At 37.8% G+C, this 27,856-nt stretch overlaps 1 protein-coding gene and 1 long non-coding RNA gene across 2 annotated transcripts in view; one reads left to right on the top strand and one right to left on the bottom strand.

The window, feature by feature from the left end:
* eno4 (enolase 4) overlaps nucleotides 1-27,856 on the top strand; it is a 185,458-nt gene that overhangs the window by 108,178 nt on the left and 49,424 nt on the right. The gene's annotated exons all lie outside the window — the stretch shown is intronic.
* LOC118560035 lies at nucleotides 18,526-19,518 on the bottom strand. Its single transcript, XR_004929022.1, has 4 exons — nucleotides 19,338-19,518; nucleotides 19,223-19,249; nucleotides 19,065-19,119; nucleotides 18,526-18,923 (listed from the first exon to the last, which is right to left on the bottom strand). It is a non-coding gene; the product is annotated as an uncharacterized LOC118560035 (long non-coding RNA).

The following is a 27,856-nucleotide window of genomic DNA, read 5'->3' as shown; positions in this document are numbered from 1 at the left end:
AACTGAGGTGTCAACCGGACCTTCTGAAACAGGAACAGGAACCGAGGGGTCCATCCTGACGAGGATGGGCACAGAAGAGTCCCCAATAACGTGGACTGGTTCTGTGGCTTGAGGACTGGGCTCAGACTGACCTCTGGTGGCTGACTTCAGAACCGCAGGATGATGGTAAAAAAAATCCTTAATGCTGTTCTATACTCCTCTTCCAGCTTCTTTAATCCTTCCTTTAATACCAGAGAATAATGATGAATCAAGTCCTCTCTAAGCCTCTTGATCATCAGTGAAAAAGATCTAAACCTCTCTTCCACTTTCTCAAATGTAAGGTCAGAGGAACCGGTGGAAGGAGTGCTGAATGGTTCCCCAGGGAGAGACAAAGGAGCGGACCTAACAGGAAATGATAGTGAGAAGGAAGTAGCAGCTGGAGACGCGGTGATCTCCTTCTGACGCCACTGGAGTGGTCCTGGAGAATCGGAACACCGGGACGCTGATTATGCAGCCTGGGCCAGCCATACAGGAGACTCACTGGACTGACTTGAATACTCGGAAGCAGGGTTGACGGGCGGATGTCGGAGCTCATGACTGCAAGAAGGCTGATGACACGGAGCTGACGAATGGTCACGGGTGAGCAGGACCATTTGTACCTGTGGCAACTCCTCCTCTTGTGAAGGAGACAGATACCAGAAAAGGTCAGGACGTAGATCTTGCATCAGCTGAGAATCAACCTCCGTGTAGTAAACAATGCCGCTGTGCAGAGTACAAGTGTCCCTCATAACAGCCAGTCCGGAGCGTAAATGGGTTCATGGTGGCCAGAACCAGGCAAAGAATTAGGGGCATGGTTAAGCGTTCCCTTCAGGCAACTGATTGGGCTCCAACCAGTGTGCAGGTTTGCTGTTTTAAAATATACTAATACCTTTTAAATTGTCTGTGATGTAACTGATAAGTTTATTTTAAACATGGGTTTGATATGTTACTATGGCCGGGAACGTACTGATCACCATTAAGCAGCAGAAGGTGTCCTTTCCATCACAAGTATGAGCAGATGGTCCACGCAGGTGGGATTACTTTCATGTGTTCCAGTTACATTTAAGGTCACATTAGATAAAATTGCAATTTGCCAGGAAACGTGTATTTCCTGGGCTGTGTTATTTCCGCAGGAATATCAATTCAATTCAATTCAATTCAATTTTATTTATATAGCGCCAATTCATGAAACATGTCATCTCGAGGCACTTTACAAAGTCAAATTCAATCATATTATACAGATATAACCAGTATGTCCTCCAGCCACAAGCAGAGCTTTCTAACAAACCCAAACTAAAGACATGTTATTGTTTTGGGACTAAGTGAGAAGGGTGTTAATGTACATATCAGTAAAGTTAGATATCAGTAAAGTTAGATAACATTGAAAAATAGCCAGAGTGATCAAAAACACAGCTCATGTAGTCACGGTATATATATATATATATATATATATATATATATATATATATATATATATATATATATATATAGATAGATATATATATATATATATATAGATATATGTATATATATAGATATATGTGTGTGTGTGTGTATAAGGCATAAACATGACAAATAGCATGATGTAAAAGGTGAGTGCAGGATTTTTGACATGATGAAGGTCCCTATGGAAGAGGAGCGTCAGAGCAGGAGGGGTGCTATAAAAGGTTAATAATAATAAGGTTTAATAACAGCTACCTTACAAGCTGTAAGTAAACATCCCTTTACTATAGTTAGATTAAACATATCTAAATTTGGGCAGTGATCAAAGGGAATGCTTCCTTAAATAATATTGTTTGGATTGGATCTCACATACAAGATGAAGGTTTAAATAAGCTAATCTTTTAGATAACTCAATTGGATCAAAACAGTCCAAACACAGATCAGGTTCTAAAATACCTCTAGTGCTTACATACTTAGTGTAGATGAAGCAATCATATTTGAGAAGATGTCAATGATTTTATTTTCAGTCTAATCAATTTTATTTATTAAGAATCACATAGAATTAATACTGCTGAGAGCTGACGGAATGGATAGATCAATAGAGCTATCACTATTGTTGTGAAATTACATGTTTTTAAGTTATTTAGTGTTGATCAAATAACCCTCTGTCTGTTGAATGGTGAATAACAGCCCAATTGGCTGATAGTTGAAAGAATGATTCAAGACCTGGCATTCTTCTTACAGCAAAATCTACATTCATATGGAATAAATGAGTAACAACCTCTCTCCAAGTATAAGAATGTATTTACAGAAATAAAAGCCCATCCAGGCAACACCATTATATGATGTTTACCTGTATTAACAATATATTTTAATCAACAAATTCTCTGTACTAGGCTATTGTAACTTAACTAAAAATACTAAGCAAAATTAAGATTAAAGAAACTAAGGAACTACTGTAGGTACACACAAAAGGACAAATAAAAATCGTTGAAAACTATCACCGTAAGAATGATTCAGTAAATTTAGAATTCACTGACGATATATGTCAGGGAACCAAAGTTCATCTTAAAGGATACGGAATGAGGTTACATTAGCTTAACTAATTTAAAACAACATATGGTGTGTTTACATATTCACAGTGCAACTCCGATTCAGATAAAGATTATTTGAAGAAATAACATTTTAAAGAATGATTTGCTAAATGAAAATTGATAACTTTTAGGAAAATTGAGTTTAATTAATGTTATTATTTCTACAGAAGTGAATATGATTGGAATTGGTAACTTGAGAAGGTAGAGGGCGCTGAAAGAGGACAATGATGACAAAGTATGTTAGGGCACATCCTGGTCACATAGCCTTCAGCTTGATGGGTTTCTCTTAAGTTAAACAAAATACTCTTAAATCAACACTAATGTTCTGTATTCAGGGTATAGTAACACTCATAGCACTATCAGATGCTAGTGGAGTGAAACGAAAACAATCTAAACCAAACCGTAATTATGTTTAATTTGCTAGTAGCAAGTTATTAACATGATAATAGTGGCTAATGCTAGTGGACATTCTGAGCTTATTCAAAAGGCCTTTTAAGCTATATTCGATGTAATGAGAGGACTGGAACCAGAAACATTAATGTTCCATTGCTGTATAAAACCCCTTATGGAAGTAAAGTTTGTCACACCCAAAACACATCGGCATAGCTTTGTTTCAAAGATCACTTGCAGGTAGCTTAGCCTGTTAGCTCCAGGGGTCTCATTTATAAAACTTTGCGTAGAATCCATACTAAAAGTGTACATACAGCCAAAAAAAAAAAAAATTACGGAGCACAGCAGCAAAAAAAAAAAAAAAGCAGAAAAGAAAAAGAAATTCTGGTTTATAAATCCATGCGCATGCACACCAACATGCCATTTCTGTTATAGATCACAGCTGTAATGTAATGTTTGTATACCTGGATCTGCCTCATGTCCTGCCCTCTACTGACCCAGATTCAACCATAAATGGTCAATGCAAAGCACATCATGAATGTTAAAGTGGATTAAAAATGGTTCATCTTATTTTCATGGGTGAAATGGCAACCATATAGAAAAAGCAAAGAAACTGTAAAAAAAAAAATTCTGAGAAGCTTATTAAATGTGTAAATTATAGGTAAGAGCATAGATGTTGCCAACATTAAAATAACTTGTTAAAAAGTAAACTTTATTGCTGTTTTAATCCAAGCAAATGATAACTGGAGTGGCTGGTGGTAGGCGGAACAGGCAGGGAGATAACTGGAGTGGCTGGTGGTAGGCGGAACAGGCAGGGAGATAACTGGAGTGGCTGGTGGTAGGTGGAACAGGCAGGGAGATAACTGGAGTGGCTGGTGGTGGCTGAAGGCAGGAATGAAGAAGGACAAATTGACCAAATGCTGCAGGCAGAGAAAATTTTGACTAGACAATGCAGGCAGGGAAAGACTTGATCAGACGATGCAGGCAGAGACAGATTTGATGAGAAGATGCAGCCAATGAGTTCCCAGCAAGGGCCGAGTGAGACACGGAATCCCCAAGAGCAATCTGAACCAGGCGGTTCATACAAACATTAGTAAAGCATAGTGAGGGCAGGCGAGAGTATGTCCATGGGATCAGCAGACTGAGAGACACAATCGCTGGGGAAAAGCACATGCAAGCAGCGAGACAAGATGAGACGAGTGATAAGTGAGGCAGCTATATAAAGGTAGAGTCCCAGGTGCAATGGCTTGATAATCAATGGCAGCAGCAGGTGGTGCTAATAAGGGTAATGAGTTGTGGCTGAGATGAGTGGAGCATGGAGTGAGAATGATCAGCCCAAAATAAAAGGCCCCAGGTCAACCTCAATCAAACCTTAAAAACACTGAAATGCATTAAAAGTAAACTGTTTTAAATTACTTCTAACTTTTCCTTCTCTTCTCTGCCAAACCTCTGCCTTTGTGTCCTGTTGTGGCGATAGTGCATCTAGTTGCAATGAAGGGAATAAAGTTGAACGCAAGCTGTTTGGGCCAGCGGCAAGGAAGCAGCTGCCCTTACTGTCCTTTATTGCGGGGACTTTGGACACTTCTCTATGGCCTCTATGGCAGTAGGAAACTCGGCACTGCAGGGAACTATGCAGGGCTTATCTAGCAGGGCTGTGTTCATGTCACAGTTTGATCTGTTCTCAGTTTTCCCAGCCTACCCTGAATGCACCATTTACCCTCTGCTGGATTACCTCAAGTGCTTGCACCTGTCTGTTTTATTGCCTATTTAGCTCTTGGATTCTCTCCAGTCTCCTGCCATATCATGTGCAACCCTGACTCAGCTTGCATGTCAACTGTTTTCACAGTTATTCACCTGCCTTCCTGTAATGAAACCTGGACTGTTTCTGACCCTGCAAAGTTATTGCCTTCTTGGAGTTTGTAAGTTGTTGGCCTACTTGGCTTGCTTTGTGGTGTATGACACCTGCTTTCTCTCTTGAATAATCTTTTGGATTCTGGATTTTGGGATTCTGACTTTTGGTCCTGGATTGGACTCTGATTTATTTGGACCAAGTGACTCCTCTTTTCCCCAAGGGGAATTTTACGTTTGTGCCCCGTTCTCTTCTCTCACCACAACTCAGGATTCGTCTGAGCACCTTCAGAGACTGTGGACTCCCAGGCAATCCCCCATTTCCGGCCCCTCCCCCACTTCCGGAATTCACACGCACCCCCTTCCCACTTTAATCATTATTATTATTGTTGTATTAATTGTTCTTTTTTAAAATTTGATTATTATTGTTTACATTTATATTATTATTATATTTATTATTATTATATTTATTATTATTATTATATTTATTATTATTATTATTATTATTGTAATTATTCTCCTTTTTATTATTAACATTCTTGATATTATTATTACTACTATCATTTTCATTTATATTATTGTAATTATTTAAAGTTATTTCCAATTATTTAATTCCGTTATGCACATCTGATTTTGAATACTTGAAGGCTGCAGGATAGAAGACTTTACTCTTTAGAATAAAAATAAACCTATACAAACAATAAACAGTTTAGACGCATAAACGTCTTGCCCATCCGGAATCTGTAAATAAAAAAAAAACAAATACCATTTTTTTCGTGCAAACTCTGTTCGCTCAGCCAGAATCCTGCAATGGAATCCATCACTTCTCACCTCTAAGCAGTGAGCGGTTGAACTCAGTTACTGACCGCTCATCAGTGCAGCTTGTGTCTCTCCTCGCTTACGGTTATACAGTCCTGCTCACCATTATTGGCACCCCTGAAGTTTAAGTACATATAATGGAATATTTCCTAAAGGAAATTCATTAAGTGAAACAACATTTTACTGCTGATAGCTTGTGCTTGATGCAAAACAGCAAATGATAAAAAGCATTTAAAAAAAATCACTATGAGGAAAACAAAGAAAAACATAATGTTTACCCTGTCAATGGTATTGGCACCCTTTGCTGCAAATCAGTATCAAAACCCAATTCGGCTCACCTGTTGCAAATCACAAATGAAGATCACTTGTGATGAACTGCCTTCACACATGCGACATTAATTAACCAATGAATGATCATGTTGGTGCTTTAAAAGGCACCTGTTAGTCCATCTTCACATGTGACAATTGCAAAGACAAAGGAGCTGTCTGAGCACACCACAAATTCTATTATTTGTAAGCACAAGAACTCCAAAGGGTATAAAGCCATCTCCAAAGACCTTGGTATCCCTGTTTCAACGGTACATCATGTTATTAAGAAGTTTTCCAGGCATGGAACTGTCAAGATCCTCCCTGGACGTGGGGGGAAGAGAAAACTTGATGACAGAAGTCTTCGACTGTTGGTGCGAATGGTGGAAAAAACACTACGTCACACATCTAAAGACCTAAAGACCAACCTGGAGCAGTCTGGTGTGATTATTTCAGCAAGTACCATACGCCGCACACTAAACAAAGTGGGGCTTTATGGGTGGAGGCCAAGGAAGACCCCATTGCTAAAGAAAAGACATAAAAAAAGAACAACTGATCTTCGCAAAAGAGAACATGGACAAACCTCAAGCCTTCTTGGACAACATTTTATGGACAGATGAAACAAAAGTGGAGCTTTTCGGTAATTCACACAAACAGTATTTTTACAGATGGCGCAATGAAGCCTTTAAAGAAAATAACACCCTACCAACAATCAAGCATGGTGGAGGATCCATAATGCTGTGGGGCTGCTTTGCGGCATCTGGTACTGGAGGCCTTGACCGTATCACAGGCATCATGAAATCAGAAGATTATCAAGAAATTATAGAGCGAAATGTCTTGCCCAGTGTAAGAAAACTTGGTTTGAGGCGAAGATCCTGGGTCTTCCAGCAAGATAATGACCCAAAGCACACCTCCAAAAGCACGCAGGCATGGTTGAAAGGGAAAAAATGGACTGTTTTAAAATGGCCAGCAATGAGTCCTGATCTCAATCCAATTGAAAATCTTTGGGTAGAGCTGAAATCTGCCATTGGAGCTTGAGCAGATTGCAAAAGAAGAGTGGGAGAAAATGCCACCCAAGAAGTCCAAGAAGCTTATAGATGAATATAAGAAACGTTTGGAGGCTGTCATTGCTGCCAAAGGCTGTGCAACCAAATATTAGGGAGGGGTGTCAATATTAGTGCACATGCTGGTTTTCTGTTTTGTCCTTTGGAATTAAAATATTTGTGTTGAAATGGCAACCGTCTTTCTTAAATTACTTTGGACCTCAAATTAAAAGATCCTGCTGATATAAGTTTTGAACATTTCCATTTATTTCTGAAGATATTCAGTCAGCTATGCAAAACATGAAGGGGTGCCAATAATGTTGAGCAGGACTTTATGCATACTGAGCAGAGGTCTTAAAGAGACAAAACAAAATCCGTCCATACACAGCCGGCCACTTTCTCGCTGTCAGGTTCATAAATTGACTCGGTCAGAACCCGGTTAAAAGCAATACTCTGATTGTTCAAAGCTCCCGCGCGTGAGAAGGAATCTTTCACTCCTCCCCTCTAACGGATAATTGATTAACCTCATACTTACCAGGGTTGATAAATGCTGCAAAGAACACAATCCGTCCATACACAGCCAGCCACTTTCTCGCTGTCAGGTTCATAAATTTACTCGGTGAGGAACCGGTTAAAAACAATACCCCATAGACACATAAGGATATACCCTTCAGTCACTTTTTAATTGACGGATGATTAATGACCCTAATCATTTCCGGTTTCCCTTGATTTCCGGTCCCCTCCCCCATTTCCGGTCCCCTCCCCCACTCCTGGAATCCGCTCCCCTCCCCCATTTCCGATCCCCTCCCCCACTCCAGGAATCCGTACCCCTCCCCCATTTCCGGTCCCCTCCCCCACTCTAGGAATTCGAAACTGACACAGATTCAACAAATAGGATCTTCTCACCAACATAGCAATCAAAGACGGGGGTTACCGCGCAAGTCTGAGATAAGCTCAATATAAAACAACTCCGGTTATTTTTCTGCTTAACGCATGGCGTGACAAGATGATAGCAGAACGGATGTCAACGCTGTTTCGCGATTGTCACAACTGGAGAGACGTATTGGGGGTCAAGAAAGTGATAGCTTTTTAGACCCGCCCTCCTCGCAAGAGCCGATACCGCCCCCCCCCCCCCCTTCAACGTTAACCACACCCCTTCTCAGTATAAAAAAACAACCGGGCAGACTGATCGGGACCTCCATGCAACTTCACTGACCAGACTTTTAGCATCTGAAACCATGAACAACTACGCGGTTGAAAGAACTACAGCTTCAACATCACCGCAGGATGGCTCCCCGGACAGCGACAAATTCTTTCCGGGACCGTACCACCCTCCTTTCCCCTCGCCAACCCCTGAATCCTCTTCCGAACTCGACAGCGACAGTGAGAGTCTCCTCACATCGCTGCAGAGGCATACCGTCTACTGGTCCAGGCCCCCTGGAGGTGTCAAACTACGGCCCGAGTACTTTGTTTTACGGGATGAGAATTCCACGCTTCCAAACACACTTCCAGCAGGCTTCCAGCCATGCCGTCTCTGTCAGAGACCCAGGTGGAAGATTCACAAGTGCTGAATCTTCCACCCTCCCCGGACTGTTCTCAGTCTGAGTACTCACAGCTCCAGGACTCAGAACTTCCCTCCGGCCAAGGAGATCCAGCCTCCCCAGACCCTTCTCAACCCGAGGATACGCAGCTTCCATCCAGCCAAGCAGAGACTCTCACCGGAGCGGATGAATACGACGGGTGGATTCGCTTCGGCTTCATCAAAGCTGTGAAAACTGTGGTGCATCATCTTCTGTACAATGCCATTGAAAAGTACATGCATGATAAGTGGAACAGATGTAGCACGGGCCGTCCTAGTTTGAGAGACCCTGAACGTTGGGAGCATCTTGAGGATGGGTTCTTTGAAAGCAATTACTATCGTGTAATGCCTGTGCTTTGTAACGCACGTTTCATCGATGCCGTTCAACAGTTTCTAGCCGCTCGCAACATCCATCAAGACAACGGCACAGTCAGCGCAGTTGCATAAGCTTACTTGTACGAATTGACGCTGGTCAAGCAGGTGTATGATCCTATCAATAAGGTGTTTGATCAGGTGATTCAAGAAAGCTCTGAATTCAGAGATCAGCTTCTAGCCGCCTCGCAGTACTGGAGGGGATGCTGAAAACCAGTGCATGCATGTTTTCTCATATCTTTCTTTAATATATATTATATGAGTCTTCTCTACAATGAGCTTGTGATATATGAAATAAGTGTTTTTTTACAATGAGTTTGTGATATATTACAGTAGTGTTTTTTACAATAAGTTTGTGATATATTAAAGTAGTATTTCCTACAATTAGTTTGTGATATATGAAATGATTGTTGTTTACAATGAGTTTGTGATATAATAAACAAATGTAATTTCTTTCCTCACTCCTTATGTTAATAAAAAATATATAAAACCCAACTACATTCTTTCTACACTTTTCTTTCAACTAGAAAAAAAAATCTGTTACAGCCATGGCGTGGGAAGTAAAATGGCACCACTCGTCATTCTTGTAAATGTAACGGTGTTATGAAACTCCAAATGGCTAGCTAGGAGCACCATGTATTTGTTATATGTTAAGCAGCAAACTTGCAGGCTGTACCCTGTCTTTCTGAGTTACCACCCTTAGATTGGTGGTGTCTAAACTTTTCCACCCCACCAGTCAAAACGGTCAAGTGGAAATTACTCACGGGCTGCAAAATTGTATTTGAAACTGTACAAGAAAACCGAGTTGTATGTAATCTGTGTCCATCTACCTCTAGTTTTGAGTTTCAAGCTAAATTTGTGCCATTCTTGAATTGAGGTTGAAGAGAAATTCTTTTTAAATGGCCCCTGGAAATAGTTTAGGCACTCCTGCTTTGGGCCGTTGCCTACTAGGCAATCCCGTGGAGGCGTTGTGGACAACTAAGATAACATCCGCAGGTATTATAATCACATCACATGTCCTCAGCCACGCTTCTCCCCTTGCGCCTGTTCTCCGTCTCACTCAGCGGAGTTACAAAAGAGAAGCCGGCATGCACCTATGTAAAACCCAGTAAAATACATTAATAACAGCTTTTATCTGCAGCTCATTTTTCCATTGTCTGCCTAGAGAGCTTATCTCTAAAAATTCAAAAAATCCCCGAGCCTATCGTTCCACTTCCCGCGTTACTCTACAAAGAGCAGAATAACTTAAGGGAATATTGTTTTGCACAACATGATATCTAGTGAAAACTTCAGTTTTAAAAGAAGAAATAACTTAATATAAGCAGGTCTAGAAATCAGTGAAGAGCCTGGTGCAAAGTCTTAAAAGCAGCATCTCTACATGTGTGACAGCTATCCCGCCCCACAAGCACATAAGGGTATCAGATATTAATTGAAGCACAACTTCTCTTTTACCAGAGAGATGTAAAAGTGGGGTGGAGAACATGACAGGACACGTGACATCTGTGTTTTTAATGTTGATTTCAGAAGTCTTCCTGTTGCAAAACATTACCGTTGTTAATTATGAATATAGGCTAAATATATTTTCCTTTCATTACTTAAAGTCTGAAAACATTACATATCTTTTTTTTCTAATACCAACTACTTTTTATGCAAATATGATAATTTTGTTAGTAGTTTATAAGATAAAACCAATCAAGCAAATACTTCTAAGTAGTGTATAAACATGTTGAAGAACTTTTGCAACAGTATATTTCTTTTCTAAAATGAAAATTGGTAGAAACTGTCATGGTTTAGTTTTTGGTCCGGCTTTTTTCCTGTTTTTTTTTTTTTTTTAGTTCCTCCTCTCACTCAGCTCACCCTCCAGGTTTGTGAGGGTAATTATATTTCTGATTTATTTTTAGTTTAAAACGGCAACCCCTTAGGGAAGTTAGTCCAGTACTATTTTCTATTATGATAAACCTGACATAGGAAAATCACTTTTTGCAGATGACGGGGCAATTTGGAAAAGAGGAAGGAATATGTTGTAAAGAAAGTTCAGGATGCTATTGATTTTAGTGGAAGATTGGTCTTTGAAATGGGGATTTAAGTTATCTGTTGAGAAATCTCAATGCTTTTCACGAGAAAGAAAGTCAAATTTGTCTGAAATTGTATAAACAAAGATTAGAAAGGGTAAACATTTTTAAATTCTTGGGGTTTGATAGTTTGCTTACGTGGAAACTATTCAATACTAAGAAAGTATTGAATATTATGAGGTGTTTAACAGGAGGTATATGGGGAGCTGATCGTATGGCGTTGAAAAATGTATATATTGCATTAGTTAGATCAGTTCTACATTACGGTTTTTATTGTTTTTGATTCGGTTCATCTTTAAAAAGGTTGGACATAATTCGGGCTCAAGTGTTGAGAATATGTTGTGGAGCAGTAAAATCAAGGTTAGAGAAATGCCATTAAGTCTTAGAAGGAAACAGTTGAGGGCAAATTATTGGGCTAATTTACAAAGTCAAAAAGAAACACATCTAACAATAAAAATACTAACTGAAAGTTGGGAAAGTAGTAAAATTAAAATGGAGGTATTTAGTAAGGGAATTATTCAGATAATTGAGGAGTTAGGAATCAATAATTGGGCCGTTAGTCTACCTTAATGCCGGCTATACCATCAACTAGCGTTGATCTTTCTTTATTAAAAAAGATTAGTTTAAGCAATAACGTGTTAAGTATACAAGCTTATGTGAACACTTTGATACATGAGAGATATGGGTATTATGTACATGTATTCACGGATGGGTAAAAAAATCCAGAGAATGGAAAAACAAGCTGTGCTTTTGACATTCCTGAATTAAAAGTTAAGGTGTTTAAAACTGATTATTTGTCGGTTTATGCAGCATATATTACAAATACTCAAATCAAAGAATGGATCTAAGGACTGGAACAAGAAGGAATCAAACAACTGAACATTACAAATATCTTCTCAAATAAATCCGGAAAGATGGTGCTTAAGATCATGTCATCTTATCTACAACAAACTGGACTAAAACTAACGATTTAAGGAAAAGTAACTAAAGATCAAGTAGGCGGTGATAATGCACAATTTGATTGCAAGACACCAGTAAAAAAAGAAGAAGCTCACCCTCCACTCCCTCAGCAATCTGTCACACCTGTTGGGCACTAATTAGTCAGAACTCCAAGTAAAAGTATAGGTACCTCTCCAAAATATGACTTTGGTAAAAGTCCAAGTCACTGACTGAAATGTTACTTGAGTAAAAGTATCTGAAATGTCTTGTACTTACGTATGAATATTACTGTAAAATAGATGTACTCAAGTAATGTAATAAAAAGTAAAACCAAGGAAATGCAGTTTGAATGACATTTTTAGACTTTAGTAAACTTTAAAAGTCAAATTCACTTGAAATAATATAAACAGCCAAGTGCAGGAGAAATTACACAGAAAACTGTCTGAACTTTCTTCAAGTAAGGTCAGTGCTATATACTTTAAAATTGTACACAACCAAGTGCAGGTAAAATTTAGACTAGGGGGTGTATACTAAGAACATAGTTAATTGATAAACCAGTTCCAGCCAACCTACAGGAAGTGGTAAACTTGTTAATAGATACACCTGCAGGTTATCATTGAGTTAAGAAAACTCTCTGCTATTAGATGCTTTACCTATACCACAAAGTTAATTTAACCTGCTTTACCACTGAACCAGCTTCTTATCCTGTTGGTGGTGATGAACAAGCCCAGGCACGTCCCGACTTTGTCGCAGTCAATCAGTAGGTGGGGTCAAAACAATTGCGAGTCTGCCTGTGATTCCGAACGGGAATCACCGGCGAGTCTCTCTTAAACCAAACATTGAAAATGTATTGGAGTAAAAGTATGCAATTAAGTTCAGAAATATAGTGAAGTAAAAGTTATCAAAAAAATTTATACCCGAGAAAAGTACAAAGTTCTCCAAAATATACTTAAGTACAGTAGTGAAGTATTTTTATTTCGTTACTATACAACACTGGTTAAAATTGTAAGTCTAATCTTGTTTTGGACACTGTTGTCGATGCTGAATTCCAGGGGTAGAGAGACACTAGAATTTCATAAATTTAAAATCATGGCTAGTGCTGATAAATACTTATGAGTCAAGTCACTTTTAAAAAGCAGAGATTTGGAACGTTGTATATATTTAAAAGCATTAATAACTGAATTTGCATTGCCAAAGGGATCAGAAAGAAAAAGTCTGAAATAAGATAGTAACCTATGTATCAATGAGACACATTGTACTCCCTGGGAGCCATTTTGCTTGGTATTTTGGTAATTTCTTTGTTAAAGTTTTAATTTGCTTTAATTTTTTGCATTCCCGGTGATTAACTACATTCAAGGTAGTTCTGAAAAATAAATTTAAAGAAGGAGATGTTTCTCCGAGTGATAGCCCGTCAGTTTAGGCTGACGACCATGTCCTGGTAAGGGTATGCCCCTCTCTTTCCGATTTCAATTGAACAATAAGCTTTGTGTTGACTAGAATTTAGTAATTTCTTTTTATCTTGGAATATCAGGCCCTGAATACAAATGCAGTCCACACTTTTCAGATTTGCATTTGAAAACCACTTTTTAAACCACAGATTATTTTCTTTTCACATTACAATATGCACTACTTTGTACGAGTCAATGTCATAAAATACCAATGAAATACACTGACATTTGTAATCATAATTTGACAAAATGCAAAACAGTTCAAGTAGTACAAATGCCTTTGCATCCATTGTACATTTCTATTTATATATGGTTCTTGCTTATCCAAATTGCCTTTGCCTCTTATACCTTTCAATTTGTAAATTCTTTTTGAGACAATCGCAAAATAAGAGGTGATTTTTCAGGGTTATCTGCCTTTAGAAATAACACTGTAAAAGATATGAGATGGCAGAGTAAGCTTATCCTTCATTTGCACATAAGTGCTTGTGGCCTTAGTAATACCAGACCTATGCTACCTTCCATCTTTACTCAGAAGTCAAATGTCTGATTTTTACAGATAGAGGAGAGGAGTCAACTGGGGTAATTTAAATGTCTGATCCAGACGCCTTTAAGGGGCCTTTATTTGGAGGTTTCCCGGGCACATCCTACACTGCAAATCCGACCTTTATGACATATTATATATTGAAAGAGTCTTTAGTCCCATTTAAAGTGTTACACTGGCCAGATCAGACTAACACTGAAAATACTGGTGGGCTGGAAAACTAACACCGCATCCTGTATGCACCATGCCCACTGTGAAACATGGTGGTGGCAGCTTTTCCACATAGTTTTTTTCTGCCTTTATCTGTCTTGAATCCCAACGATCTCAATCTGTTGCAATGCAACACAAACTCGGAATAATGAGTGTGTAAACATCGGCCATTTCTTCCTCTGCAAATAGGTGTTCTTGCCTATTCTTATACAGCTTTGATTCGTTTTGTATTGTTCACACTACTTCTACGTTTGCTCGCTGTATTGTTAAAACAAATTCCTCGTAAAATACGAATTGGCAACAAATCTCACTCAGACTCTGCTCTGTGACACAGATGACCGGCATTAGTTCAAAGTTAGTTTTTTAATCATTTCAGATGAAGCTCAGGTGTTCAGATGTTGTCACCTACACCAACCTGCACAGCAGCACATGCTCAACACGTATTGTGCTCTTTACATATAAATGTTTGCAAGGTAAAATACTTGGTGATGATAACTGGTCATTCAAACTTGCTTAAAATAAGAGTTATGGTATTGTAAAATGCAATATATACAATAATTTCCTATTTGCCCACGCTTCTGTGTGCATTTCTTCAGTCAAGTTGTGTCCAGTTAAGTTGGCTTTGAATGTAGAGTTTATCATCTGTGTTAAAATTGTTGTTTCATACATCTAGCTTTAAATTTCAGTGATTCTTGCTTGGAAGGTGGTTTCATTAGTTCTTTCTTTTTTCCAACTGTAACTAAAAAGAGTGAAATACTTACATTACTTTATACAAAAACACAAAATGTGTTTCCGTTGCTGCTTGTTGTGAATTCAGATTTGAGGTCTTGCTTTTGTGTACGACTAGAGAAGGCTGGGGCTTTCTATCCGGGGTCATATTTAGTTGGGGGGAGCTTAGGTCAAATCAACTGGTTTGAAAGTGGCTTTTTCTTGTTGAATGATGGCAGTAATTGTCTAAACTTCTTCTTTTACTCGACAAAACTGCTGACAAACACAAAATTGTTGGATTTTGTTGTGAAATCAAAGGTAGCCGCAGAACACCAGACTCTCTAACAGCTAAACCAGTGTTGTAAAACCCCTAAAGCTACATCTCCGCTGCAGGATCCGGGGCTAAATGGCTAAAAGTGGGTAGAAACGGACCCCTGGTAGGAAGGCAGAGTTTTAAGGATGAACCCTGAGCTAAAGGTGGAGTTTTGTGGAGGATGGAAGTTTCTCTTAGTTTTCATTCAGTTTACAAACACAACTAGACCCAGCAACCCTCTGTGAATGCCGCTGTTTTATAGAGTTTGCATTCAACCGCTTTGATAAAATCTACAAATCATTGGCGTAAATGTTTAATCAAATGAAGCTTGAACGTCCACTTTGAGCTTCACCACAGATATGCCAACGGTAGCAATCTTCTGACTTTTTAAGAGATTTTAACCTGTAAAGTTAGCATATTTTCAGCATTTATGCTCTGAAGTACGGATGAAATGGATCACAATCCCCCAGGACTGTTGATTATTCACCGTCTTTACAGAGCAGCGCCGGATTAAGGAAAAATCAGTGCAGTTCACGCTTAATGACAACAAATGAATAGGCCTACGTTCATGTAGGGCTTCAGCCAGATTGATAGTGTTAGTAAAATTGTATCGTATGTCGATTTATGGAAAAATATCAAATTAAAACCTGAAAACCTGAGTCTTTTTTCTTCTTTCTAAAGTTGTATTTTGTAGTTATAAGAACCCAACATACATTACGAGTGGGGATAGTAACTTTAGCCTCCCTATACTTGCAGCTGAGCGACAAATAATTTAGCTAATTTTACAAGTAAAGTGAGGACTTGAATGTAAAATGAGGCACTCACTTTTTTCTGGGCTATGGGCTAAGGTGTCAAATAGGTCAGGGTGTGTGTGTCACTTTACGGCATATATGCTATAAAAACCCACCGGTTATTACTCCTTTAGGATTATCTTGCAGAAAAATATTTTATTGCTTATCAGACTTTGAATCTACTCCAGCTTCCTCCCACAGTCCAAAAACATGACGGTTAGGTTAATTGGCCTCTCTAAATTCTCCTTGTGTGTGAATGGTTGTTTGTCCTGTTTGTCTCTGTGTTGCCCTGTGGCAGACTGCCGACCTGTCCAGGGTGTACCCCGCCTCTTGCCCAGTGAACGCTGGAGATAGGCACCAGTGACCCCTGCCACCCCATGAGGGATTAAGCGGGTCAGAAAATGGATGGACTTTGAATCTGTGTTGGGTAATGAGGATGGATAGTATGAAGTTTATAAGGGGTCTAATTTCAGTGGTTAAAAACCTGCTGAGTTGTTTACGAGCCCCGTTTACGAATGTCACCCAAGTTATTATTTTATAGCATTAACGGTTTGCATTTGGAGGACCTAGTTGCAAGAGACTATGTGCTGAAATTATAAAGGATTGTTCATTTGAAACTGAAATCAGAATAGTTCAAAAGAATATCTGGTATAGTCAGATTTAACAACGGTGACAAAAAAAAATTACGCATCTTTTTGTGCAGTGTTTCTTATCATATAGCCTTTACTTTGTGACATAAAAATGTAATCAACAGTTTATAAAACTTTCAATTAAATTACTCAAATAACTTTTCAGACTACACTGAAATCATTTTTATATAGTTTCATCATTAATGTATTTAAAATTGAAGTCTTTCACACTGTAAGAACGTTAGCTGATATTTAACTGATACATGCATACGGCAGTTACGTGTATTGAAAGCACACCAGGAACAAAGTGATGGTGTGCCTATAATACATTTTCATTAAACAGCGCAAGCCCTGTTTTCACAGGGCATCAATTGATTTGGACAAACTCAAATGACACATGATGTACTTTATTCATCCGAGAATTGGGGAATTATTGAGCAGTAGCGGCATAACATATAGAAATCAAGCTAAACATGAGACCCAAAAATAAAAATATGAAGTGGAAGAGTATCATCTACAAATGTCTATACATTCTTACATCTTATAGTTAAATCCATTTTGCTCTTAGCAGCCCCGTATTACTGACCTACTCAGTTAATGCTTTTAGCTAAGAAAAGACCTTGACGATTCTGATCCAAAGATAAATTGAACGTCTGTAAGAGACTATGGGTTTACCAAAATATATAAATAAAAGGTGAGATATTAAAAAAAAAAAAAACTTTTGAGGTGTAATAGTGTGTGACTTATATTATCAGAAGAATAATAAGAAAGAACATTTTAGCTGCTCCTTTGAAGAAATATTTCATTTAAGATACAAAATTAGAGATTAGTGAGAAAAACTGATTTATTGGTTATACACACATTGGAATCCTAATAAAAAGCATTCAATGTTTAGAAACCTAGTAGGAAAAAGGTTAAATTAGTCAAGATCTGATGAATTAGAACCATATTGTTACAATTTACTTTTGTTTATTTTTATTTAAACGCAATGAATTTTAACGTGCTATCATGGTGAAGCTGACTGCTTTAAGGATGGTAATAGTGGACTTTCTATGTTTTATTCAGTAAACCAGATTTAGAAACAAATCTCTGAAACAGATATGCCGAAATCCTTGGCTCCAAAAAAAAAAAAAACAACAACAAAGAAACAAAACGATACACAGGTAGATTTAATTTACTAATAAATAAGATTTTGTCATGTTACAACCACAACCTTCAATGCATTGTTTGACCCCAAACCCTGCTGCAGTGCTTGTTTCCAAAAGGCTAAAACTTAGTCTCTTCTGACCGAAGCACACAGTTCCAGTCTAAGTCCCAGAACAGTTAGGTTTTCAGTTTGTGATGGTTGCACAGAGTAGTCTTTTTTTCCTACCCTGACTCCCAAGAAGCTGGTTGACGTGTTTTAGAATTTATGGACATATCGATAATAAGACCCATCTTCTGTTCAGCCAAGGTTAAACGTTTTACTCAAATGTCAAAAATGTAAAAATTCAGAAAGAAAGAATTCTGTTTAACAAGAAAACTGTGTTTTAGTATGTGAAGTGTTATATGAATCAACAGTGAGGTAAAATGAGAAGCCCCTGATATCTGCAGCAGATAACTAAGTTCAACTTCATGGAGGTTTAACATAATCAACATCTTGTATTATGTCTTTTCAATTGTGACATTTACAGCAGAGCCTGTAAAAACATTTAGCTTTTCCATGATGATAGCTTGTGTTAAGTTTTCATATTTAATGCAGTTTCTTCATTAAACTCCACAACCGTTTTTCAGCCATTCCTCATAAATTACTTTCATCCATATAACCTTTAGTTATTTTTTAACCTATGTGAGGCAGAACTGAAAAGTGCTTTACAAATAAAGTTTATTTGGTTGATACTGCAGGACAGAGACTAACTTGTAATAACAGAAATCCACTTCCAAAAGAGCCACCCTTTTAATGTATAGTTTATTGAGAAATAGGATATTTGTGCAAAATTGAATGAAGAACAAGAAACAGCAGTAAGCACCATAAAGTTAGCTACAATCATTTTACATTTTTACAATGGTTAATTTTATATGGATTGTGAGCCTTGAAATTATCTAAAAAGGGGAGACAAACATTTCACACATAAATGTCTTTCTCCTTTTCACAGTGTGCTGAAGAGGGATACTTTTCCTTATTGCAGATCTCTTTGTAGCCTTCTGTCTGGGTTAGACCGCTTGCTGTTTTTGGGGGCAAAAACACAAGAATAAAATCATGATTTAAGAAAAATGATTACTCCAATAAACATTAGTAAATATTTTGCCGTGGATTAGGTTGTAGAAGAGCCAGTAATCATGGGAAGGGTTTGATTCTTGGATTTTGTGGTAGAAATAGCCTTTGAAAACAAACAGTATGCACATTAAAAAGAAAAAATGTTGTAAAACGTTTCAATGTAGAAAAGCAAACCAATCTTAATTTTTCAAAAAGGATTTTGCAGCCGTCGGGCGAAAGAAAAAGATGATTTCTGTAACTTTACCCGGACTGAGGGAGGTCTGCTTCACTTCAAGTTCTTCTGAGGACTCCTTCATTATCTAGGAACCAAACAAAGAACCCCACAGAAAGAACACACAAACCACTTATTTTTCATAAGCAATCCATTACAAGGAATATATTGCTAGCTCAGTGTTTCCTCACCTTATAGAACGTTCCCATTTAAAAACCCTAAAAGAATAAAAATAAAATGGTTAAAACAACGTATTAGTATTTTTAAATACTTTAGATACTTTATCTTTATGAAAGTAAATCCTACCGTAGTTCAACGGTGTTAAAAGTACATTTTCTTGCTCCACACCTGTGAGGTCTGAAAAATAATTAAACATATATTGTTACACAGCCGAAAAGCGTAAGGGGGGATTCCCCAAGTGACATTACTACAGTATCACATGATCAGTAGCGTCATTGGGGGGATTCCCCCACCGTATATTCAACATATAACTTAAAAATCGTTAGAATATATTCATTAGAACTTACCAAAGAAGCGTATGCCATGTTGTGGGTTGGAGCTTGCGTTCTGACCCTCGGGATGGATCTGAGCGTTAGTGAGGACCGAAGCTGAAGAGGTTTCTGGCATGATGCCGAGTGATGATTACCTTGCACCGAATGAGCATTTTTATACATTGATACTGAGAGGATGCGTTTACCGAGAGAGTCGTGACTTCCAGCGGTATACTAAGTTTTACCGAGGCCGGATACCCCGACCTGCGCTGAGCAGTGTCTTATTGAGATAAGTTGAAACGCTTCCTGTTCTGCTGACTAACTAACAATGGCCTGGTGTGTGGCGCACTGAGCGGCGATGGTCACTGGTTTATTGAGATAACAGGGAGGTTTCCTGTTCGGCTCCCTAGCTGACCAGGAAGTGTAGTGTCCAACCACTGATCTGCGCTGACCAGAAACTCTGTTGATAAAGATAACAGAGAGGCTCGGTGTTTTTGTTTATTACCTAACAATGAAAGGATGTCATGCTCGTTGAAAGGACGGTTTTGCTGTTGTGTGAAAATGATAAGATAACGCTCTGCACGAATTTGCTGACTGCAAATGCCGGATCGATATTGTCTCCCCTTCCTGTTGCATGCAAACGCAGCACATGTGTTTGACACAGCTCCTCCTCTCTACAGATCTCGTGAAACTTGGGTCGTGATCCAAAAACCTGTGGTCAGTAAGAGAGTGAGCGGCTGCACTATTAAGACGCTTTTTGTCGTGCTTCCAAACTGAATTAATCTTTATATCAGGATTAAAGATTAAGGATTCTCTATTTCAGCGCAATCACAACGGTGCGGGACGGAGGTTTTTTCCACGTAGGATCGGTATTCGGCAAAGCTTACGTAGAGTGTGGCTGGTATGCTGCTGAGCGTTAGATTGAGTGCGAATAAGATACATTAATTGCATGTGTACAACTGAAATAAATAGATATAATTATAAAGTGAATTGTATTATAATTAATATCATCATTTAAAATGGATGGTATGCTGCTGCTAAGCATCAGATTGAGCGTGTCTAAAAATTAAATAACTGAATGTGGATAAAAATTAAATCATTGGATGTGTATAAGATAAATTAAATAACTGGATGTGGATAAACTGAATTAAGTAGTTGGATGTGTATTAAAGGAATCATTAGACATACTTAAATAATCACGATAATAAAGTTAATAACTATATTAATAATAATAATAATATCATATTAATGATAATAATATAATATGGGTAAGGCAGGAAATCAAGGAGGGGCCGGAAATCAAGAGGGGCCAGAAATCGAGGGAGGCCGGAAATCAAGGGAGGCCGGAAATGGGGAGGGGACCGGAAATCAAAGGGGAGACCAGAAATCAAGGGAGACCGGAAATGATTAGGGTCATTAATCACCCGTCAATTAAAAAGTGACAGAAGGGTATATCCTTATGTCTCTCCCCATGTATGGAAGCGTCCCCGCGCAACAGGAAACACAAGGGAGAAGATCTCACCTTGTCTCAATCCCTCAACACAAAAACGGTCTCTGTCTCTCCTTATTATACTTGCTATTCATAAAGAGCTGACACCCTGTCATAAAAAATCTACAGGATGTTGTATTTCACGCCTTTACGCATCCTAAAAAAAACATCTCACAGACAACACAATGCCTGTATTATCAATAATGTATAAATGGCCCCTTCTCCTCCCACCTAATTTAACCCATTTACGGTGACTCCCCCTGAAACATGTCACAAGCGTCTTCTGCACGGGTTGTCAGTAATGCTCAGATTCACGCCGAGGGTCAGAACACAGGCTCCATGCAAACCCCACAACATGGGATATGCTTCTTCGGTAAGTTATCTTTTCTAATTAATATATTCTAACCCTCTGTCTGAGAGTTCTTCACGCGGTTTCTGCTTTTAAGTTATATGTTGAATACATGGTGGGGGAATCCTCTCTATGACATCTTAGGAATCCCCCTTACGATTTCTACAGTGTTACAATATATGTTTAATTATTTTTCAGACCTCACAGGTGTGGAGCAAGAAAATTTAGTTTTAACACCATTGAACTACGGTAGGCCTTACTTTCATTTTAATATATCCGTTTAAAAATACTAATACGTTGTTTAAACCATTTTCTTTTTATTCTTTTAGGGTTTTTAGATGGGAACGTTCTATAAGGTGAGGAAACACTGAGCAAAAACCTAGCAATATAATCCTTGGCTGTAACATGTTGATTTGACCATTTTGAATTTGTAAGGGCTGCCCAACTGGAGCCCACCTATTGCCCATGCTTGGTCTAGCCCATCTACTGCCCACATGAGTGATGTGGGCAGTATATGGGCTGCCCACATGGGTCCCAGCAACACAGCCCACCCTGAGCCCATGCCCAGCTGAAGCCCATCTAGCCCAAGTGAGGCCCACATGGGCCCCACATGGACGTGTTTGCTGGGTTGTAATAAAAAATAAGTGGTTTGTGTGTTCTATCTGTGGGGTTCCTTGTTTGGTTCCTTAGATAATGAAGGAGTCCTCAGAAGAACTTGAAGTGAAACACACCTCCCTCAGTCGGGGCAAAGTTACAGAAATCAGCTTTTTCTTTCGCCCGACGGCTACAAAATCCTTTTTGCTAAATTAAGGTTGGTTTCTTTTCTACATTGAAAAATTAAACGTTTTACAAATTTTTTTTTAAATGTGCATACTGTGTGTTTTCAAAGGGTATTTCTACCACAAAATCCAAAAATGGAACCCTTCCCGATGATTGCTGCCTGCTCTACAACCTAATCGATGGTAAAATATTTACCAATGTCTATTGGAGTAATATTTTTTTTAAATCATGATTTTATTCTTGTGTTTTTGCCCTCCAAAAAACAGCAAGCGGTCTAACCCAGACAGAAGGCTACAAAGAGATCTGCAATAAGGAAAAGTATCCCTCTTCAGCACACTGTGAAAAGGAGAAAGACATTTATGTGTGAAATGTTTGTCTCCCCTTTTTAGATAATTATAACTTTTTCATTCATCGGTAGCATCAAGGCTCACAATCAGTATAAAATTGAGCATTGTAAAAATGAAAAATGATTGTAGCTATTTAACTTTTTGGTGCTTACTGCTGTTTCTTGTTCTTTCTTCATTTAATCTTGCACAAATATCCAGACATTATTTCTCAATTAACTACACATTAAAAGGGTGACTCAAGATTTTGGAAGTGGGTTTCTGTTATTAAAAGTTAGTCTCTGGCCTGCAGTATCAGCCAAATAAACTTTATTTGTAAAGCACTTTTCAGTTCTGCCTCACATAGGTTAGAAAATAACTAAACTAAACTGAGAGAAAAAGGTTATATAGATGAATTAAAGTAATTTATGAGGAATGGCTGAAAAACAGTTGTGGAGTTTATTGAAGAAACTGCATTAAATGTGAAAACTTAACACGAGCTATCATCATGGAAAAGCTAAATGTTTTAACAGGGTCTGCTGTAGATGTCACAATTTAAAAGACATAATACAAGATGTTGATAAAAAAAAAATATATAATGATGTGTTAGGTGATTATGTCAACTTCCATGAAGTTGAACTTAGCTATCTGCTGCAGGTAAGATACCAGGGGCTTCTCATTTTACCTCACTGTTGATTTATATAACACATATAGCACTTCACATACTAAAACGCCGTTTTCTTTTTTAACAGAATCAAATATTCTTTCATTCTGAATTTTTAAAACATTTTTGGCATTTGAGTAAAACGTTTAACCCTGGCTGAGCAGAAGTTGGGTCTTATTATCGATATGTCCATAAATTCTAAAACAAGACAATGATAAAACTGGTGCAGTTTCAAAAGCTTTTACAGTTGGATTTGTCTTTGTCTAGTCTTTGAAACACAGTTTGTAAAGTTTAGTACACCTTGTTTTTCAAACCTAAGGATTGCAGTTTTAGTGCTCTGTTAAACAGTTGTGTGGAGACAGATGAGGTACTAAAATGCCCCATTTCTTAATTCTATAGTGTAGTCTTTGCTGTTCTACTATTTTATATGTGCGCAAAACCTGCAGAAAGGTTTATTGTCCTCTTTATAAATAAAACGTTTTGCTTTGGACATCATGGATATTAGTGTTACAGCAGCATGCAGCTTTGGGTAAGCTCAGACAGGCTTTCTGCCCTTCCTCTGTGAACAGTGAACTCTAGTCACAGCTATACATCTATTGCCAGACAAATAAGGACTTGCCAGACTTTTTAACTTTCCTGCTTATAATAATTAAATTTCATGATACAATCATTAGTCCATCAAATACATGAATGAACAAAGGGGTTTTTGCAATTCCAGATTTTGAAAAACCGAGATTTCAAAACATTGTTTTGCCAGGCAGTTTTTTGCAGCTTCCGTAATATAGTCGCATTTATGGAACTCCAAAAGCCGTTGTAAGTTGGCTAGCATTCATGTGTTGTCAGTTGCATCTGTGCACATTATACACAAAGAAAAGTGGTTAAATAAATTAAATTCCTGTTCATCTTAGCTTTTACAAAAGAGTTTGTCTTGTCACAGAGATTAGTTTGATTTATTAAGTTAGTTGTTAAGATTTACACATACATGTTTATTGTATATAAATATGTGTGTGTGTGTGTGTGTGTGTGTGTGTGTGTGTGTGTGTGTGTGTGTGTGTGTGTGTGTGTATTTATGGATTATATGCAATGTAATGGTTCATAATACATATTTGAAGTTGCGTTCAATGGCTTTAACCTTGCTAGTTTTGGTTTTCCAATATGCTGTTTGAATCCAACAACATTGTGGTTTAGCAGTCATTTGTTAACCTAGTACACTGTGTGTACAATATTCAGTTGCACAAACTACATGTATTTGTAGTTACACTGCATAAAACTGAAAAATCCAGCCAGCAGTAAGATTAAAACAACAAATTATGCTGTGGTAAAGCTTAGAAATGCTTTCGTAAAAGCGGCGGAGTTCAGCTTTCAAAAAAAAAAAGACTGAAAAACAAAGACGAATAACTAATATATGATTGAATTACTTCTGGTGTTAAAAATGGCACGGATGTTTTTTCACCTTTTCTTGTCCCACCTTGCTCATTATTTTATTCGTTAGGCATTGACAACATTTAATTAAAATATTAAATCTAAATCAGATCTAATGCAGTTTTTCATTTTGAGCTAAAAGCAAACTTGTTTCTGTTATAAATTTATCTTTGGATGAATGCACACACAAAACAGAGTTATTTTCTGATAGTTTATTGAAAGAGAGATGATTAGTGGATGAGGAAATCAGAATGAGATGAGAAATGTAGGTGAGAAGAGAAATGTAGATGCAGGGTTGCTGTAGTACAGGGGCAGCAGGAAACCCAGCTGCTAACAGAGGCCTATTGAAGCTCAGATGACGGCAGGAAAATCCAGCGGCTGAAACAGGGAACAAACCAGCAGTGTTGTATAGTAACAAAGTAAAAATACTTCACTACTGTACTTAAGTATATTTTGGAGTACTTTATACTTTTCTCGAGTATATATTTTTTGATTACTTTTACTTTATATATATTTACACTATATTTCTGAACTTAATTGCATACTTTTACTCCAATACATTTTCAATGTTTGGTTAAGTTACTCGTTACAGAGAGAGAGAGAGAGAGCGAGAGAGAGAGCGAGAGAGAGAGAGAGAGACTCACACACGCAAGTGTTTTGACCCCACCTACTGATTGACTGCTACAAAGTCGGGACTTGCCTGGGCTTGTTCATCACCACCAACAGAATAAGAAGCTGGTTCAGTGGTAGGGCAGGTTAAATTAGACTTGTAGTATAGGTAAAGCATCTAATAGCAGAGAGTCCTAATTTTCTTAACTAAATGATAACCTGCAGGTGTATCTATTAGCAGGTTTACCACTTCTTGTAGGTTGGCTGGACCTGGTTTATCAATTAACCATGTTCTTAGTTTACACCCTCTGGTCGAAATTTTGCCTGCACTTGGTTGTGTACACTTTTAAAGTGCATAGCACTGACCTTACTTGAAGAAGGAAAACTGAAAGCTTAGAAAAAGGTATTTTCTGTCTAAACTTCTGTCTTAACTCAAGTAACATTTCAGTCAGTGACTTGGACTTTTACCAAAGTCATATTTTGGAGAGGTACCTATACTTTTATTTGGAGTTCTGACTAATTAGTGCCCAACAGGTGTGACAGATTGCTGAGGGAGTGGAGGGTGAGCTTATTCTTCTTTTTTTTTACTGGCGTCTTGCAGCCAAATGGAGCATTATCGCCACCAACTTGATCTTTAGTTACTTTTCCTTAAATCTTCAGGTTTAGTCCAGTTTGTTGTAGATAAGATGACATGATCCTAAGCACCATCTTTCCGGATTTATTTGAGAAGATATTTGTAATGTCCAGTTGTTTGATTCATTCTTGTTCCAGTCCATTCCTTAGATCCATTCTTTGATTTGAGTATTTAATACACTCAAACAGCACATGTTCCACAGGTTCTGGTTGACTGCACATCTCACACTTTCCCGTTGGATGCTTCCCAATAGTGTAGTGACGCATTTAGCCTCGTGTGGCCTAGTCTAATTCTGCTAAACATCCCCTGTTCTCTCCTGCTCTTCCCCAGAGGCTCTTCTTCCCCCACTTTTTGCTGCATCTTATATAAATGTCTTCCTTTATTTCCATTATCCCATAATTTTTGCGACTGTACCTTAATTTTGCTTTGTATGTAGGATTTGATTTCTGCTTTGCTAATTGGTACTTCTACCTTATTTATCATCAACCCCTTCTTAGCTACAGAATCTGCCATCTTATTCCCTTGAATGCCACTATGTGCTGGAATCCATAAAAACTGAACATCAATCCCCAGACTACATACTCGGTATAATGATAACACACTTTCTAACATAATATCCTCCCTACATTTAGATGACACACTTTTGAGACTAGCCAATGCTGCACTTGAATCTGAACATATTAGTATTCTCATGGGTTTGACTTCCTCCATCCATTGTAATGCTAACATGATTGCCATCAGTTAATCTTTTAAACACCTTAACTTGCTTGCTTTTTAACAGCTTGTTTTTTCATTCTCTGGATTTTTTGACCCATCCGTGAGTACATGTACATAATACCCATATCTTTCATGTATCAAAGTGTTCACATAAGCTTGTATACTAAACATGTTATTGCTTGAACTAATCTTTTTTTAATAAAGAAAGATCAACACTAGGTTGAGGTAGTAACCATGATGGTATAGTTGGCATTAAGGTAGTTAGACTAACGGCCCAAATATTGATTCCTAACTCCTCAATTATCTGAATAATTCCCTTACTAAATACCTCCTTTTTAATTTTACTACTTTCCCAACTTTCAATTAGTATTCTTTTTGTTAGACGTGTTTCTTTTTGACTTTGTAAATTAGCCCAATAATTTGCTTTCCTTCTAAGACTTAATGGCAAAAACCTCCGCCTGAAGCGCCGATATTGGAGTTGATATTACTGCTCCACAACATATTCTCAACGCTTGAGCATGAATTATGTCTAACCTTTTTAAAGATGAACTAGCGGCTGAATCAAAAACAATATAACCGTAATCTAGAACTATTCTAACTAATGCAATATATACAGATAACTTAACCGCATCAATAGCATCCTGAACTTTCTTTACAACATATTCCTTCCTCTTTCCAAATTGCCCCGTCATCTCCAAAAAGTGATTTTCCTATGTCAGGTTTAACCTTCTTATAAACATCGTTTATCATCATAGAGAATAGTACTGGACTAACAACGCTCCCCTGAGGGGTGCCGTTTTCAACTAAAAATGAATCAGAAATATAATTACCCGCACAAACCTGAAGGGTGAGCTGAGTAAGAGGAGGAACTGAAAAAAACAGGAAAAAAGCCAGACCAAAAACTACACCATGACAGTTTCTATCAAGTTTTATTTTCATTGTAGAACAGAAATATACCGTTGCAAAAGTTCTTCAACTTTTAACATGTTTATACACTATTTAGAAGTATTTGCTTGATTAAAATAGACATTTTTGGTTTTATCTTATGAACTACTAACAAAATGATCATAATTTGCATAAAAATGAAAAGTAGTCGGTATTAGAAAAAAAAGACATGTAGTGTTTTCAGACTTCAAGTAATAAAAGGAAAATATATTTAGCTTATATTCAATTTTAATTAACTAATGTTTTGCAACAGGAAGACTTCTGAAATCAACATTAAAAACACAGATGTCATGTTTCCTGTCATGTTCTCCACCCCACTTTCACATCTCTCTGGTAAAAGAGAAGTTGTGCTTCAATAAGACTAAATAAAGGCTTAATATCTGATACCCTAATGTGCTCGTG

This window comes from Fundulus heteroclitus, unplaced genomic scaffold (assembly GCF_011125445.2).
Source record: "Fundulus heteroclitus isolate FHET01 unplaced genomic scaffold, MU-UCD_Fhet_4.1 scaffold_37, whole genome shotgun sequence".
In the NCBI taxonomy this organism is placed as follows: Eukaryota; Metazoa; Chordata; class Actinopteri; order Cyprinodontiformes; family Fundulidae; genus Fundulus; species Fundulus heteroclitus.
Note: the sequence above shows the minus strand (reverse complement) of the source record. Positions and strands in the feature narration are given on the sequence as shown.